Here is a 16,017-nt window from a genome sequence, read left to right as displayed (position 1 = left end):
GGCTAACCTCATTTGGAAAGAAGCCCTCTCTCGACCACTCATTTGTACCCAGGAATGTAGGAAACTCTGACTGTGGATGGGCAGTAGTTTTGAAAATCATGCCCTAGCCTTTTTCTCTAGGAACGAACCAAGCAAGTGCCCTGAAACCAGCGGAGCAGCTGCAGGGGCTGAAGGGAACAGAAAGGGCTCCCGGCACCTTTTGCCTCCGTTCTCTGCCATTCCCCCAAACGTGTCGCAGTCCCGGAAGAGGCGTTTGTCATGCAGCCTGCCAAAATAAAGACCTGTAAAATCCTAGCTCTGCCTTTTGTTTAACGTGTTTTTACTTCCTATTTATGTCATCACAGAAAGCAAGGAAAGAATAAATATGTCTGGTTCCCACTATTGCTCCGTGCAGGCATTTTTAAAGGCTGCTGTACTTCTGTCCTCTTTTTCCACTCCAAGCTTGACTTTTCCCCTCCTTTTTCGAGGTCTGCTGCTTTGGGTATCCCAAGCAGGGCTGGGTTCCTCGGCAGGGGTCTTAGGAGTCGGTGCCGATTCTGCTTTTTCCAAAGGTGTAGCAAAGTGTGCCAGCAAAAGGACTGTTTTCTCCAGGGGAAAGCTTTCTTTCAATCACCATCAGAGCATGTATGTGTTTTAATTGTGTAACCAGGTGGATTAAGAAAAGCCGACAGCCGTAGCAGATTTCTGTTGAATCTGTATCTGTGAGAAGTGGGCTGTGTGCTGGAGACGGAGAGACGCTGTTGGAGAGTGGAAACAGTGGCAGGTGTGAGCTGTTAGGATGATGAGGAGGGCACAGAGTAGGCCCCAAGTGTGAGCTGTGAGGATGATGAGGAGGGCTCAGAGCAGCCCCAGGTGTGAGTTATTAGGATGATGAGGGCTCAGAGCAGCCACAGGTGTGAGCTGAGAGGATGATGAGGAGGGGGCGGCTCCTCCGGCGGCTGATTTAGGGGGTTTTCCTCCCATCGGTTTTGCATGAAGCTGCTGGAGAAGAGGAGTTTATGGGGGACTCCAGGGGCTATCTCCTGGAAGGACGGTGGGTGCTTCGGACAGGGTCCGGGGGATCACCTGGATACGTGGAGCATTGCTCAAAGGAGGAGCCGAGGGACAAACCTTTGTGCCGAGAAGCAGCAGCCGAGCAGGTGAGCTGGTGCGCTTTTTTAGCCGGGACTTTTCTCCTTTCCCTTGAAATTTCGTCATCCTGAGGTTGAATTGGAGGGGGCAGTCCTGTGGTCCCGCCTTTTAAGGGGTTTGGATTGAGGTAAGAAGCCCCCTTTTGCCATCATTTGAGGCAAGCCGCTTCTTTTCTTCTCTTCTAGGGGACGCAGTTGAAGGGAAGCCTACATTTCTGTGCCCTTGTTGGGGTGAGGTGAGCGCCGGAGCATGGCGTCAGTGTCGGGCCTTCAGAGGAAGGGAGCTGCAGCCGTGGCAGCGCTGGCAGGGCGGGGATCGGGCTGTGCCGCTGCATTCGGGGCGCTTCTTCTGCCCCCGGCCCGGCAGCGAAGGGTGCGGCGCGGAGCCCTGGCGGCAGTGCCGGGGCTGGCCGGGGCGGAAGGGGAGCTGGGCGCGGCTGGGCTGCCGCGGGCCCGCCGGAGCCGCGCCGGTGCGAGCCGTGCGGAGCCGAGCGGAGCTTTGGCCGGGCCGGCGGGCGGGGGAGGCGGCGCGGGCGCCGCGCCGGTGCCGGCCGGTGCCGCCGCTCCGTCCGCTCCGGGCGCGGGGCTCGGGCGCCGCCGGGGCCCCCCGGGCCCGGTGCCGGCCCCGCCGGGCCGGGGGCAGCGGGCGGGGGTCTGCCGGCGCGGCGCCGCCTCTGCCTGCCGGAGGAGCCGCTTTCCTGCCGGAGCCGCGCTGCGCCCGGGGCCGGGAGCGCGGCTCCGCATCTTCCAGCCTCCCTCGCTGCGCTGCTTTTGAGGCGCTCCTGAGGAGCTCCTGGGATCGGTGGCTTTTGATCGGCGTCGCTGTAGGAGAAGGGCCTCGGGCACTTCTTGGTTGTTACGGTTCTTGCTTCGGGTGCTCGTGACAAGGTTTTTTTTTGGGTTGAGTGTTGTTGTTTGATTTCTTTTTGATCGGTTCTTATGTTTTTTAAGGATGCGTTTCTAAAGGTTTACACTGGTTTTTATGGGTCGTAGCATGGAGTAGAGGGTCGTTTTTCAATTCGGTTGTGGAGGCTTTTATTAGCGCGAGTGCGTAGTGGTTTTTTTGGTGGGCTTGAGGGAGTGCCCTGGAGTTAATCGGTGAGGTTTTCTTTAATATTGATGAATGCATTCTTATTTATTATATTATAGGGGTTTCATTCATTTGGCTTATTTGATTGCCGTGTATGTTTCATTGTTGCAGAGAACTTGGGAGATATTGTTTGTAGTTACATTTCTCTTTTGGCGACGTGTTTATTTCTAGGTGGTTTTTTTGTTTTGAGGCAATTTTTGTTTCTTGAGTTAGGAACTTATTTTGTTGTTGTTAATATGTATTTTTTTGTCGTTTGATGTGTTTGGTTGTTGTTTTTTATTGGTTTTATTTTTGTGAACATGGGCATTTCCATGGTGGATCTCTTTAGGTGTTTATTTTATCTGGGGGGTGAATTTTTTGTTTCTTCGTGGTTCCCTTATTTTTATATCTGTAATTATTTGGTGGGTTTTTTTTAGTTAATTTTATAGAGCATTGGGTTCTCTTTATGAGTTAGTGTAGTGGTAGAATTTTGGTTACTATTTTTTTTAGGATCGTTGGGAGTCTCTTGTATGGTTTGAAGTATGGTAAGTTAGTTGGCTTTTTTTTTTTTTTCCTTTATAGTGGTTTTTGTGATTTGCTGTGTGGGTTTCTATAGGGTTTTTTTAAATGTTTGTTTCGTTTTTGTGACGTGATAAGAGCTGCTAATGAAAGGAGTGTAGTGCGGGTTTTTTTGCTGGTAGTTGGTTGGCTGGTGGAGCCTTTCTGAATTTTTTGGACGGTATTGGTGGGAATTTGATGCTGTTTGTTTTGGCATTTTATTTTTAGGAATTAGATTATAACTGCAAAGTTTTAACTATAATTCTAATGAAATAGAACACATGCATAAACATGATAATGGGAATATAAAACTTCAATTTTAAATGTAAATGGAAAACATATAAATGAAACATGTAACATAAATAATGCTGTCCATTACTATTAGGTATAACCTTGTTTGATATGGAGTATTTTATATGTTTATATGCATATAAATATCGATTATAAACATAAATGTCCATATAGAAATGTATAATTAATACATGTGGATATATGAATATTACAAAACAATAGGAATCAATACAGTACCTAATGCATATTTTACTGTATGTGTCTTATTACAACGCATTTCATGTCATAAATACTATATATTGAAATATAGTACCTCAATATGTTGTGATAGAATAGATAAGTACTTGTAAAAATCAAAAATAGAAGTATAGAAATATTTAAATATAATTTAGAATAACGGGGATTTTTATTTTCTATTTGGTATTAGGTAGGGGTTTTATTATTAAAATTATGAATAGAAATAAAATTAGAAGTCTTTGTATAGAAATATATCCTAAATACGTTAAGATCTATATGAAAATTCAAAGGTAAGTAAATATAAATATTAGCAGTGTGTACGAAATAGAATTTAAAAAATAATTTATCTATCTCGCTAACTTATTATATATATATATAAAATATATTTATAAATACATCTATATAAAGTAGAAGTTCAAGTGTGACTATAATGATGAAAAAAAAAAATATTCGAAAATCGTTTAAAGAAAGGGCTTTTTTTGTTTTTATTTGGTTGGAGGCAGGGTTTTAATGGAAAAGAGATGAATATACATTTTAGTTTGATATCATTCTAAATATGGAAATATATAATCAATGTATACAGGTGTATATATAAAAATATAAAATAGAAATTAAAATTAGTATTAGGAAGAGATAGACTATAAATAGCATCATACATCAATCTACATTTAAAATATAAATTTGAATATAAATGCGAAAAATAGAGATACATTTAAATGGAGTTTAAATAAAGGGGGTTTTTTAAAAGATTTTTACTTGGATAGAGGCAGGGTTTTATTTTAAGCAATATAAACCTTTTAGAAATCTAAATCTAACTATAGAAATATGTAAGCAATCTAATAAGATATGTATAAAAAAATAGAATAGGAATAAATGTAAGAAATTATAAAAATACAGTTTTCCATCAGTATCCATTACAAATCCGACTGTGAGTATAAATCTGAAAAATATAAAAACAAACCCTGTTGCAATGCAGTTTAAGAGGAAAGCTTTTTTCTTTCGGTTCCTGTCGGGTCGCAGGCAGGCTTTTTGTTCCGTTCTTTCCCGCGCGGACGCTTTGGGGCGTTCGCTGCCGAGGCCGTGCCGGCGGGGACGGCGCGGTGCTGCCGCCGTGTGGGCAGAGAGCGGTACTGCAGCCCGCGGCCGCCATCTTGGGAGTGGCGTGGCGCGGCCTCGCTTGACCTTCTCGAGAGGGCGCGAAAACGAGGACGTTGAAATTCGAGGACCCGTGTCTGTTTTTTACACTGCCTGAATTACCCGCACGGCCGGCGCCCCCCGACGGGATTTTCCGCGGCGGTTCGGGTGCCGTGCACACGGGCTGTGGGGTCAGCAGCACCGCGAGCGTGCGGGTTTTTGGCGGGAGCCGACAGGCATGGGCAAAAACGCCTTTCTCCGTCAAGGTCCCCACGGGCCGCCATCGTGTCGCGGACCCTCTGGACAAGTGCTGCCGCCTTGTGGGCACAGGGCGGTACTGCAGCCCCCCAGCCGGAGCCCGGCCGAAGCGGCGGGAGGGGCGGGAGCGAGGGGCGAGCGGCGAGCGGGGCGGTGTCTGTGAGTGAGGGGTGGGCTGGAGGCGGCCCCGCGGGCCGAGGGCGGCCGGGGCCGGTGCCGGCGGGCGGCGGAGGCGCGGTCGCAGCGCTCCCGGGCCGCGGCCGAGCGGCATCGGAGCAGGGCTGCGCCGCCTTTCCCGGCCCCGCGCCCCTCTCCAGACGCCGGGAGCGGCCGCGTGCCGGAAAATGCCGCCGGGGCGGCTGAGCGGGGCCCTGGCTCTGCCCGCCCCTCCTGCCGCCCTCCCTGGAATGGTTCGAGGCATTATAGGTTTATTGAGGTAGAAATAGTTATCTTGTTGTTACTAATTTAAGGGGTTTTTTTTGTTTGTTTGTTTGGTTGGTTGGTTGGTTTTATCTTCGGTTTTGTTTTGTTTTGGGTTTTTTTTGGGGGGGAACTAGAAAGATACCTTGTGTTCCTGGAATGTTGCATTCTACCTCTGTTGTTTTCCCAGTTAGTCTGGATCCTCTGATTACATTTTTTCCTTCACTTATTAGATGTCGTGGATATGCTGGCTGTTCTGATGGAGGGCAGTGATGGCTTAGATGAAGGAATTGGCTTATCTTTAAATGAAGACATGATTATCTAAACAGTTCCCTTCAGTGCTGTTGTCCCTGCTGCGTTAGGAGCCAGGAATATGCTGTTGCTTCAGTCTGAAAACAGAACAGGTACAGGGGTTTTTTTTTATGTTTTATGTGTAATTTCTAGCAGTGGAGTGAAAGTGGAATAATTTCTACCCTCTTGCAATAATTTTTTACCATTTATCATTTTTTACCTTGAGGCAATTTATTACCTTCCCTGCAAGCAGCAGGAGGTGCAGATTCATGGTGCTTTGTGCTCAAGAGGGGCATTGAAGCTCTGTAGGTGTTTCTGCCCTTTTTCCCTGACCCTAAAGAGAAGGGACACTGTCCCTGCATGGACAGTCTTGGCCTGGAAGTAGTTGGCCTCAGTAACACAGTGTTTTAAGGGCAGAGGAGAGGAGAGGTGGTTCCCGTGCCTGTGGGCAGCTCTTCCCGAGAGCAGGAGAGGGGACTGCATTGTTAAGTAGGAAGTGGATGCGTTTCCCAAAGAAAACCTCAGAAATTAAGCTCCAGGGGCAAATATGGCGAGGTTCTACCACCTCCTTGAGGACATCCTTAAAACCACAGGGGCATCAGCAGGGCTTGGAGCAGGACTGGCCAATCCCAGAGCACCTCACGAAGCCCTCTGTGTGTCTGTGGCAGTCGAGTAGCACCTGGGGTGTGCTGAAAGTCCCAGTTCTGAGAGAAAATTCTGTTTAAACTTGTACACGTTGGCTGGGTGTGTCCCCCCAGTACAGCTCGGTTCTTCTCTGAGGCGGTGCCTGGCAGGGTCTCTCCCTGTTAAGGGCCGGGCGTGTTTTTGGCACAACAAGTGAATGTGGATTATTTGCTTCAGCAAGAGCTGATGATGTCTGGAGGGTTTTTCAGGTACCTCAGCGGCCAGGAGCATGTGTCTAGGTCACTAGGAACACTTTTTGATCTCGTTCGGTTCTTTTCTGCGTGAGGCTCTGTGGGCTGCTGGCAAGGCCCAAAGTAAGGAAGGTTGCCCCAGTGTCCGTGCTCATGTCAATAGTTTAATTTATTTGGCTTTTCTAGGAGCAGACGTCGTGGAGGACCTTGGTGCTGTTTTCACTGGCCTCCTGCACTCTCTGAGAGAACCCCTTGCTCCCTGCGTGACGTTCCAGCTCTGTGACAAAGATCCCGAGTCCCTGAAAGCTGCTAAGTATCCTCAGCTCTACCAGTTTAACCGATACTATAGGCTCTGGATGCCCAAGCAGTCCCAGGAACCTGTGGTATGGAATCCCTGAAGTCACTGAATTCTTGAGCCAGTATTCCTATAAAATCCTCGCTGTCGACAGAGGTTACATTTCCATCAGTAACAGCGTTTTTATTGAGGAGGTAATTCTGCATCTCTTGTTGATCACGCTGGGGACACACGTTTGCTCCAGGGCTTTTCTCTGATGGCACAAGAGGTCTCTGTGGTGTTTGGGGGGCGATACCAGGGCTCAAGGCTCATACAGAGACTCCTCACCGGGCACAGCAGAGCCTGGTGTGCGCTGTGGCCTCTGTTTACAGCGCCCGGAGTTCCCCCGGGTGGGTGGAGGATCACAGGCCCCTGGGCTGGGTTTGGTGAGTTTTTCTCAGCTCAGCAGTGTGAACACTCCAGATGCCCCTGGGGACACTGCTGGGCAGCTCTGTTCTAGCAGGACTGCACGCCTGTGCTCCCAGAGCTTCAGTGCAGAGCTCATCTCAAAACAAAGGTGGCTGAAGAGATTTTTGTTTCATACTCATCACTCTTTTTCTCTTATGCTTTTTGTTTGGCTTTTTAAACAGTTTGAAAACCACAAGGACTTAAGCCAAGGGCCTCCTGTGGCACCGGATTCTGAATTTGCCACTTTGCTGAAGGGAGCCTGGGAGAGAAGAAGCAGTACCTTCCTGGAAGATGGTGTTCAGACAAAGTGGAGAGACTTGGCTTCCCGGCTCCCCCCACCTGAGCAGCTTTTGTTGGGAGTAAAGCACGTGCTGCTGTACCCGAAATCCACAGTAGAGAACTTCAGCAGATAATACTGTAGTTATCCTTGGTTTACTTTATGGCACAAGTTACAGATGACTAGGCTGCTAAAACTTAGGTTCCAGTGCTGTAGCTCTTTTTCCTTGACTCGGCTCCGAGGGTACGCAGCACCATACAAAACTGCACCTAATTTGTAAACAAATATCAGTTGTTCTGATTATTGAAGCTGGGCTTTATTCCGTGGAATCCCAGCTGTGTGCTGCCCCAGGGCCTTTGTACAAATAGCGTACGGGGGGGGGGTAGGGGAACCAGAACTTCACATTCCTTGTGATATGTATGGGATTTTGGGGGGGTTCAATAAAAAGGAGATGCAAAATGAGGGAATTGCTTTTAGATGTAACTATTCTTGTCCTAAAGGGGCCATCAGCTCTGTCCCCAGAGCTGAGTTACGAGTGCGTGTGTTGAAAGAGCCGCAAGCCTTTAGGGGCTGCAGTTTGTGTGCCCTGTGCTGAGGTGCCCTGAGGAAATGTGTGAGCCGGAGGGAGCCGGGGCCGGGCGGAGGGAGCCGAGCTGTGGGAATGGGCGAATGGAGGCGGGCGCGGGCGGGACTAGGCGAGCGTGGGCGAAAGCGGCCGAAAGGGGCCGAGGAGGCGAGCGGAGCCGAGCTTTGCCGAGTTCAGCCGAGGCGAGCCGAGCTTTGCCGAAGAGGCGAATGGAGGCGAATGCGGCCGGAAATAGCCGAGCGTGGCCGAAAGTAGCCGAAGCTGGCCGAGGAGCCGAGTCCAGCCGAACGGAGCCGAGCTCTGCCGAGCGCAGCAGCCCGGGCGGGGCGGGGCGCCGGGGGGGAGCCGGGGCGCTGGGAGGGATCCCCCTCCTGTCCCTCTCTCTCCCGCTCCATGCTCCTGCCCGTATTCCCCTCGGTTATCTCTCTTTCCCCCGTTTCCATGTCCCCTCCAAACCCGGCTCCTTCCTGTCCTGTCCCTGCCCCGCTGCTCCGTTCCATTCCCCCCCTCTGCCTCCTCTGTCCACCGTCCCTCTTCCCTCCCCTGCCGGCCTTTGAATCCGAATTATAAATCAGAATGTGAATATAAATATGAAAAATATAAAAATAAAATACATTGAAATGCAGTTTAAAAGAAAAGGTTTTTTCTTTTGGTTCTTGTTGGGTTAGAGGCAGGGGTTTTTTCGTTGGCGTTCTTTTCCGCGCGAGATGTTTCGGGGCATTTGCTACCGAGGACGTTCCGCAGGGGACGGCGTCCGTTCTTTTTTGCCGCCGGCCCCGCCCGCGGCCCCGAGGCGAGCGGCGGCCCCCGACGGTTGCGTGCGGCAATGCTGCCACCTTGTGGACACAGGGCGGTACTGCAGGCCCCCAGCCAGTCCCCGGCAAAATCACCGAGACGGGGCGGGAGGGGCCAGAGCGGCCCCAAAACCACCGAGACGGGGCGGGAAGGGCGAGGGGCGGCAGCGAGCGGCGAGCGGGGCGGTGTCTGTGAGTGAGGGGAGGGCTGAAGGCGGCTCCGCGGCGGCGCCGGAGAAGGATGGCGGCGGCGAGGGCGGTTTTCTGTCCTGCGCCGGCCGCCGTCCGTGCCACCGCGCTTTAAAGCTTTCCGCCCTGCGCCGGCCGCTGTCCGTACAACAACGGTTAATCTCTATGGTTTCTGCGGACTTCCTGTTCGTCTCTATGGTTTTATGGAATTTCCGGTTAATCTCTATGGTTTCTGGAAAACTTCCGGTTCGTCTCTATGATATTATGGAACTTCCGGCTCATCTCTATGATTTCTGGAGGACTTCCTGTTCGTCTCTATGGTATCATGGAACGTCCGGCTCATCTCTATGGTCTTTGGAGGACTTCCGGTTCGTCTCTATGGTATCATGGAACGTCCGGCTCATCTCTATGGTCTTTGGAGGACTTCCGGTTCGTCTCTATGGTATTTTGGAACTACCGGCTCGTCTCTATGCTCCTGGAGGACCTCCCATTCATCTCTATGGACCGTCTCTGTGGTCGCTCCTGCGCGTGCGCGGCCGCCATGAGGGAGCGGACGCGGGAAATGTGCCAGGCGGGAGCCCAGAAAAATGGGGAAAAAAAGGTAAAAATCTGGAAAAAAGCGCCAAAAAGCGGGACGAGGAGCCCTGAATCGGGATGGGGGAACGCGGGAATGGGGAGAAAGTGACCTAAAATGGGAAAAGAGCCCAAAAATTGGGGAAGAAAGGGCGAAAATGGGATCGGGGAGCTCGGAAATTGGGGGGGGAGTGACCAAAGTCGGCGAAAGAGCCGAAAAGTGGGAAAAAGATCTGGAAATGTGGGAAAGTCGCACAGAGAAACGGTTTAAGAGCCCAAAAATGCGGGAAAGGCAAAAAAATAGGGAAAAGGCAAAAAAAAAAAAAAAAAAAAAAAAGAGGGAAAAGAGCCAGAAAATTCGGATCGATGTGTGGAGAGTTTTGTGGATGAGCGGCTTCGGGAGAGAGGCCATGACTACATGCAGTTAGTGAAGCGGTAGCTGAAAATTGCAGAGTGCAGCAATAGCGGATGTAGCAACAATATCACACGTCCTTGGGTGAGCTGGTGCCCGGCAGCAGAACGGTCAGCAAAGAGATAAGTGTAAGGGAAAACAAAGCAAGCAGAGGAAGCCCCAAAGGCGGGCTTGACCTGTTCTAGAGACACCAATGAGGAGCCTAAGTTTTGCAATATGCATGAGCTTCATTATAACGGGTATAACTGTACATGCGTGCTTAGAATAAACTGAAACTTGTTGGCATTATAGAATGGGCTTGTCTCCCGTCATTTTTCCACACAAATAGTGACCACGACGTGATAGGCGCCACGGTGGAGTGAGGAAAAAGAGTTCAGGTCCTGATGCAGCCAGGATGGCAAAAGTGCTGAATTGAAATAGAGTGCACCGTGCCCCAGGTGACTGCAGAGGCAAGCCTGGCCGATACGTGCTGCCGACGACCTCGGAGGGCTGCAACAGCGCTGACAATAGAGGTATGGAGAGGCAAGCAGCATATGATTTATTTACTGCGTTCTTGCAGAAAAGGCAGATTAAAAACATCAATTTACATAAAGATCTGCCAAGGTTATTAACATATAGGTATGCTAAGGGGCTCTTTATAAATTCTCATACAGTACATAAGTTGTCTAAGTGGCGTAAGTTTAAAGATAAACTATAAGAAGACATTTTAGATGATGATAAGACACCCAAAAAGCTAAAAAAGTTGTAAAAGGTAGATCACAATGAGTTATTACAACATCAGGCAGAAAAAAAAGCTGCTGCACAAGCAACTTCACACTAGAGAAGAATAAAAGTTATAGCAGAGAAAATTAATTACCTAGTATTTCCATGCCACCTGCTGTGTCTACAGTGGAATTACCTCCCTTGCGACCCGTGCCTGAGGACACGGAAACAGAGTCGGGTTGTGAGCCCACGGCTCCTCCAGCCCCCCCAAACAGAGATCACCGGTTTGTCAGAGTTTGTCTGTCAGTAAATCACCCCCTAAGGCAAAGTCTGACCTAACAAAGGCTCTGGCCAGAGAGCAAAAAGAAGTTTAGGCAACTCTAACAAAAGTAAAACTAAACAAAGAAAATAAGCAAACTTTAGAACTAGCAGCAGAACTAGCTTATCCTATAATTTTTCAGCAGCAAGCAAGCAAAAGGTTACCAGCTCAAATTACACCATTAGATTAAAAAATTTTTGTCACAGTTGCAAGCTACAGTGAGTCAATTTAGAGTAACTAATAAACAAACTAAGCAAATACTAAATTATATTTAGAGTACTAATATATTGCTACCAAAAAATTATAAAAGTCTTGCTAAACTTATTTTCTCACTGCATCAGAAACTTTTATTTAGTGCACACTAGCAAGCAGAAGTTAATAAAGCTGTAGCTATGCAAAAGCAGCCTAAAGATCCTCTTCACAAAGTAACTATAGATAAATTGATAAGCTTAAGACCATATTTTCGCACCAAGGCACAAGCTATGCTAAAACCTAAAAAATGTCAAAAGGCAATGCAACTAACTCAACGAGCTATAGATCAGGTAAAAGACCCAAGAAGTTTACCAGCATATATAAAAATTAAGCAAAAAAAAAAACAAAACCAAACCTTTTAAAGCATTTATTAATAAAGCAACAACAGGAATAAAAAAAAAATAGAGTGCCTAAGTTTATACGTAAATCATTATTAAAGCAGTATGCTTTACAAAATTGTAATACTTCTACAAGAAGTATATTAAATACATTAAAAACTAATTAAACTATAAAAAATACACTAAGAAAGATAACTAGTATAGCAACAAAGCAACAAACATTTTTAGTTAAAACTATTAAAGTACTAAAGGAAAAGTTACAAAAGCAAGCAAAAGCATCACAAACACAAGTGTTAACTGCTCTTACACCCCTCCAAACATCAATAACAACCCAAGAAAGTCCTCACGGCGGCCGAATAAAATGTTTCCATTTTGGTGGGGTTTTTTGTTTGTTTTGTTTCTTTTTGGTTGGTTTTTTTTTGGGAACTAAAAAGATACTTTGTGTTCCTGGAATGTTGCATTCTACCTCTGTTGTTTTCCCAGTTAGTCTGGATCCTCTGATTACATTTTTTCCTTCACTTATTAGATGTCGTGGATATGCTGGCTGTTCTGATGGAGGGCAGTGATGGCTTAGATGAAGGAATTGGCTTATCTTTAAATGAAGACATGATTATCTAAACAGTTCCCTTCAGTGCTGTTGTCCCTGCTGCGTTAGGAGCCAGGAATATGCTGTTGCTTCAGTCTGAAAACAGAACAGGTACAGGGGTTTTTTTTTATGTTTTATGTGTAATTTCTAGCAGTGGAGTGAAAGTGGAATAATTTCTACCCTCTTGCAATAATTTTTTACCATTTATCATTTTTTACCTTGAGGCAATTTATTACCTTCCCTGCAAGCAGCAGGAGGTGCAGATTCATGGTGCTTTGTGCTCAAGAGGGGCATTGAAGCTCTGTAGGTGTTTCTGCCCTTTTTCCCTGACCCTAAAGAGAAGGGACACTGTCCCTGCATGGACAGTCTTGGCCTGGAAGTAGTTGGCCTCAGTAACACAGTGTTTTAAGGGCAGAGGAGAGGAGAGGTGGTTCCCGTGCCTGTGGGCAGCTCTTCCCGAGAGCAGGAGAGGGGACTGCATTGTTAAGTAGGAAGTGGATGCGTTTCCCAAAGAAAACCTCAGAAATTAAGCTCCAGGGGCAAATATGGCGAGGTTCTACCACCTCCTTGAGGACATCCTTAAAACCACAGGGGCATCAGCAGGGCTTGGAGCAGGACTGGCCAATCCCAGAGCACCTCACGAAGCCCTCTGTGTGTCTGTGGCAGTCGAGTAGCACCTGGGGTGTGCTGAAAGTCCCAGTTCTGAGAGAAAATTCTGTTTAAACTTGTACACGTTGGCTGGGTGTGTCCCCCCAGTACAGCTCGGTTCTTCTCTGAGGCGGTGCCTGGCAGGGTCTCTCCCTGTTAAGGGCCGGGCGTGTTTTTGGCACAACAAGTGAATGTGGATTATTTGCTTCAGCAAGAGCTGATGATGTCTGGAGGGTTTTTCAGGTACCTCAGCGGCCAGGAGCATGTGTCTAGGTCACTAGGAACACTTTTTGATCTCGTTCGGTTCTTTTCTGCGTGAGGCTCTGTGGGCTGCTGGCAAGGCCCAAAGTAAGGAAGGTTGCCCCAGTGTCCGTGCTCATGTCAATAGTTTAATTTATTTGGCTTTTCTAGGAGCAGACGTCGTGGAGGACCTTGGTGCTGTTTTCACTGGCCTCCTGCACTCTCTGAGAGAACCCCTTGCTCCCTGCGTGACGTTCCAGCTCTGTGACAAAGATCCCGAGTCCCTGAAAGCTGCTAAGTATCCTCAGCTCTACCAGTTTAACCGATACTATAGGCTCTGGATGCCCAAGCAGTCCCAGGAACCTGTGGTATGGAATCCCTGAAGTCACTGAATTCTTGAGCCAGTATTCCTATAAAATCCTCGCTGTCGACAGAGGTTACATTTCCATCAGTAACAGCGTTTTTATTGAGGAGGTAATTCTGCATCTCTTGTTGATCACGCTGGGGACACACGTTTGCTCCAGGGCTTTTCTCTGATGGCACAAGAGGTCTCTGTGGTGTTTGGGGGGCGATACCAGGGCTCAAGGCTCATACAGAGACTCCTCACCGGGCACAGCAGAGCCTGGTGTGCGCTGTGGCCTCTGTTTACAGCGCCCGGAGTTCCCCCGGGTGGGTGGAGGATCACAGGCCCCTGGGCTGGGTTTGGTGAGTTTTTCTCAGCTCAGCAGTGTGAACACTCCAGATGCCCCTGGGGACACTGCTGGGCAGCTCTGTTCTAGCAGGACTGCACGCCTGTGCTCCCAGAGCTTCAGTGCAGAGCTCATCTCAAAACAAAGGTGGCTGAAGAGATTTTTGTTTCATACTCATCACTCTTTTTCTCTTATGCTTTTTGTTTGGCTTTTTAAACAGTTTGAAAACCACAAGGACTTAAGCCAAGGGCCTCCTGTGGCACCGGATTCTGAATTTGCCACTTTGCTGAAGGGAGCCTGGGAGAGAAGAAGCAGTACCTTCCTGGAAGATGGTGTTCAGACAAAGTGGAGAGACTTGGCTTCCCGGCTCCCCCCACCTGAGCAGCTTTTGTTGGGAGTAAAGCACGTGCTGCTGTACCCGAAATCCACAGTAGAGAACTTCAGCAGATAATACTGTAGTTATCCTTGGTTTACTTTATGGCACAAGTTACAGATGACTAGGCTGCTAAAACTTAGGTTCCAGTGCTGTAGCTCTTTTTCCTTGACTCGGCTCCGAGGGTACGCAGCACCATACAAAACTGCACCTAATTTGTAAACAAATATCAGTTGTTCTGATTATTGAAGCTGGGCTTTATTCCGTGGAATCCCAGCTGTGTGCTGCCCCAGGGCCTTTGTACAAATAGCGTACGGGGGGGGGGTAGGGGAACCAGAACTTCACATTCCTTGTGGTAGGGATGGGATTTCGGGGGGGGGGGTTTAAATAAAAAGGAGATGCAAAATAAGGGAATTGCTTTTACGTGTAACTATTCTTGTCCTAGAGGAGCCGTCAGCTCTGTCCCCAGAGCTGAGTTACGAGTGTGTGTGTTGAAAGAGCCGCAAGCCTTTAGGGGCTGCAGTTTGTGTGCCCTGTGCTGAGGTGCCCTGAGGAAATGTGTGAGCCGGAGGGAGCCGGGGCCGGGCGGAGGGAGCCGAGGTGTGGGAATGGGCGAATGGAGGCGGGCGCGGGCTGGACTAGGCGAGCGTGGGCGAAAGCGGCCGAAAGGGGCCGAGGAGGCGAGCGGAGCCGAGCTTTGCCGAGTTCAGCCGAGGCGAGCCGAGCTTTGCCGAAGAGGCGAATGGAGGCGAATGCGGCCGGAAATAGCCGAGCGTGGCCGAAAGTAGCCGAAGCTGGCCGAGGAGCCGAGTCCAGCCGAACGGAGCCGAGCTCTGCCGAGCGCAGCAGCCCGGGCGGGGCTGAGCCGGGGCGGAGCCGGGGCGCCGGGAGGATCCCCTCCTGTCCCTCTCTCTCCCGCTCCATGCTCCTGCCCGTATTCAGTTACCTCTCTTTCCCCCGTTTCCATGTCCCCCCCAAACCCGGCTCCTTCCTGTCCTGTCCTGTCCCTGCCCCGCTGCTCCGTTCCATTCCCCCTCTCTCCCTCCTCTGTGCCCCGTCCCTCTTGCTGCCCTGCCGGCCTTTCCCTTCCCCGCCCGCTTTCCTCCGCAGCCCGTCCTCCCTCCTCGCCCTTTCGCATGTCCCGCTCTCCCTCCTCTCTTCCCGTCGCCCCTTCGCTTCTTTCCCCCGCAGCCGCGGGGCTCGGGGCGCCGGAGAATAAAGCCCCGAGGGCCGGAGCCCGGCGCCCCCCGGGCCTTGCGGGAGTCCCCGCACGGAGCCGGAGCTCTCGGCGGATCCCCCGCGCCGCTCGGACCCCGCCCCGGCGCTGCCGGACCCGCGGCTCCGCCGGCATCGCGCTGCGAGCGGCCCCCGCTCCGTGCCGTGCCGGCCGTGCCGCGTCCCCGCCGCCTCTGCCGCTCCCTCTTTCTGCCCCTGGCCCGCGACAGCGAGGCGGGGCAGGAGCTTCGAGCCTTCTGGGGGCTGCCCCCCCCTTTCTTGTTGCGGCGGAGTCCCTTTCTGGGGGGATGGAGGCGTGGGAAGGGCTGGAAGGGAGTGCTGGGCTGCTGTCCGGGGCAGTTGGACTCGTCCTGTGCCTTCTTCGGGGGTCAGGGTTAGGGGCTGAAGCCTCGGGCCTCTGATGGCATTTGGGGCACCCCAAGGTCGCTAGGAGAGGGACGCACACTGCGGTGGAGGAGCGGGTGGGTGGCGAATGAGGGGAGGGGGTCACGCTGGGTGCCGTCCCGCAGAGGGACCCAAAGCTGCCCCAAAATTCCCTGGGAGGGGTGTGTGTAGAATACTAAAACCTGGCAAGTGTTTCGTTTTCACAGCTATTGGTAAAGAATAGGAAGCTATGGCTAACCTCATTTGGAAAGAAGCCCTCTCTCGACCACTCATTTGTACCCAGGAATGTAGGAAACTCTGACTGTGGATGGGCAGTAGTTTTGAAAATCATGCCCTAGCCTTTTTCTCTAGGAACGAACCAAGCAAGTGCCCTGAAACCAGCGGAGCAGCTGCAGGGGCTGAAGGGAACAGAAA

The 16,017-nt window shown here is 50.0% G+C and overlaps 2 long non-coding RNA genes across 14 annotated transcripts; both read left to right on the top strand.

Moving 5' to 3' along the window:
* The first annotated feature begins 1,120 nt into the window (after positions 1-1,120).
* LOC144248265 (uncharacterized) lies at positions 1,121-7,749 on the top strand. Of its 13 annotated transcripts, none has more exons than XR_013341646.1 (5): positions 1,122-1,139; positions 1,317-1,366; positions 5,331-5,501; positions 6,450-6,752; positions 7,188-7,749. It is a non-coding gene; the product is annotated as an uncharacterized LOC144248265 (long non-coding RNA). The 13 variants fall into 13 exon arrangements; XR_013341652.1 differs by lacking the exons at positions 1,122-1,139; positions 1,317-1,366 and adding exons at positions 1,968-1,982; positions 2,710-2,744; XR_013341650.1 differs by lacking the exons at positions 1,122-1,139; positions 1,317-1,366 and adding exons at positions 1,993-2,018; positions 2,710-2,744.
* Positions 7,750-9,375: 1,626 nt separating this feature from the next.
* LOC144248297 (uncharacterized) lies at positions 9,376-14,397 on the top strand. The gene is made up of 5 exons (XR_013341678.1): positions 9,376-9,452; positions 10,165-10,348; positions 11,974-12,144; positions 13,093-13,395; positions 13,831-14,397. It is a non-coding gene; the product is annotated as an uncharacterized LOC144248297 (long non-coding RNA).
* The last annotated feature ends 1,620 nt before the right edge of the window (positions 14,398-16,017 follow it).

The sequence above is a fragment of the Lonchura striata genome, chromosome Z (assembly GCF_046129695.1).
Source record: "Lonchura striata isolate bLonStr1 chromosome Z, bLonStr1.mat, whole genome shotgun sequence".
NCBI classification, from domain to species: domain Eukaryota; kingdom Metazoa; phylum Chordata; class Aves; order Passeriformes; family Estrildidae; genus Lonchura; species Lonchura striata.
Note: the sequence above shows the minus strand (reverse complement) of the source record. Positions and strands in the feature narration are given on the sequence as shown.